Source organism: Sinocyclocheilus grahami, unplaced genomic scaffold, assembly GCF_001515645.1.
Source record: "Sinocyclocheilus grahami isolate Dianchi unplaced genomic scaffold, SAMN03320097.WGS_v1.1 scaffold17843.1, whole genome shotgun sequence".
Taxonomy (NCBI): domain Eukaryota; kingdom Metazoa; phylum Chordata; class Actinopteri; order Cypriniformes; family Cyprinidae; genus Sinocyclocheilus; species Sinocyclocheilus grahami.
This window is the reverse complement of record NW_015516813.1, coordinates 1-1328: the sequence shown is the minus strand read 5'-3', so window position 1 is coordinate 1328 and position 1328 is coordinate 1. Positions and strand designations below refer to the sequence as shown.

The window sequence follows — 1328 nt, the reverse complement described above, 5'->3', positions numbered from 1 at the left end:
GGTCTATGGTGCCCGTGGGGTCTTCAAAACTCTCATATCTGCAGATTAAACATCATTTACAATCAGCCTCATTTACACACATCAGCTGCATTCACCGCTGACACTAAATCAATTCAAACTTTCAAAACCTTGTGAACTGCTTTATTGTTAAACGGGAAGCTATCTTCTAAGGGACCAGTGTTTAGGGTTTAAAACTAAGACTATTAAAAATTGCTTTTGGTTTCTTGTGTGGGTGGGAGTTATATTGGGGTGAAAATGTTGATATTGTAGAGATGCATTAGGTTGTACTCTGAAAAGTGGCTGAAAAACAATAAAAATTGTTAATCGGGGAAAAAAAATTGCTTTTGGTAACAAATAAAATATAAAATGAATTTTTTTTTTTTTAAACTGCCTTGACAACAAGCTGAAATAAGTTTAATTTGAAGTACTAACATTACTAAAACTAAAATGGAAATAAAAATAAATTAAAGAAATTTTAAAAATGAATTTAAAATCAAAATTACTAAACCTTAAACTAAAAACAAAAATATGAAATTGAAAACTGAAAATATAAAATAAAATAAATATTATAATAGTATAATATAGTATAATAATAGTATAAAAATAATACAAAAAAAATAATTTAAGAGGCTTGATGCTCAAAGTTTATAATGACACATACAAATACATTGTAAATACAAATAACGGATGAAATAATGTATTTTAAATCGCAGGTTAATGAAACTTTTCAGTGCTGAACAAAGTTTGCTTATAATCAAGAGTTACAAAACTCTACGTGCATTCTGGGATTGCGTTATCTGTAACTGATACATGCTACTGTATTTAGTATAATGTATAATATTTAGTATAATGTTGCCTAGGTAGGCATCTCACTAGGGAATGGAAAAGTGTTAAACTGGAATAAAACTAAAAGGACTGAGAGAACAAGACAGGGACAGAAACACACTTCTCTCTGACGGCTTTGGCGTTCCTCTCGTTCAGCACGGCCACAGGTTTAGAGAGATCTCTGAACACCCGCGGATCGGACAGATCCAGCTCCTCGGACGTATAATCCGACAGGATCCAGGGGAACTAAAATCAGCAGAGAAAGATCACTCAGGAAGCGAATGAGCGCTGATGTGTGCCCACACTGTGGTTCAAACAGAACTGAGAGCGGCTGTGTAAATGTCACTCACCACAGGATACTGAGCCAGATCATTATACGTCCGTCCTGCTATGGTGTTCAACTGCATCAGGTAGTCAAAGTTTGAGATCTCCCTGTTCACCCATTTCTGATGACAGAGAGAAGGTAAAGTCAGCTCTGAACCTTCAGTGATGTACTATATGAA

At 34.5% G+C, this 1328-nt stretch overlaps 1 long non-coding RNA gene across 1 annotated transcript; it reads right to left on the bottom strand.

Annotated features, from left to right (window-relative positions):
• Positions 1-1269, bottom strand: LOC107579506 (uncharacterized). The gene is made up of 3 exons (XR_001608481.1): positions 1176-1269; positions 947-1071; positions 1-38 (listed from the first exon to the last, which is right to left on the bottom strand). It is a non-coding gene; the product is annotated as an uncharacterized lncRNA (long non-coding RNA).
• Positions 1270-1328: the final 59 nt, after the last annotated feature.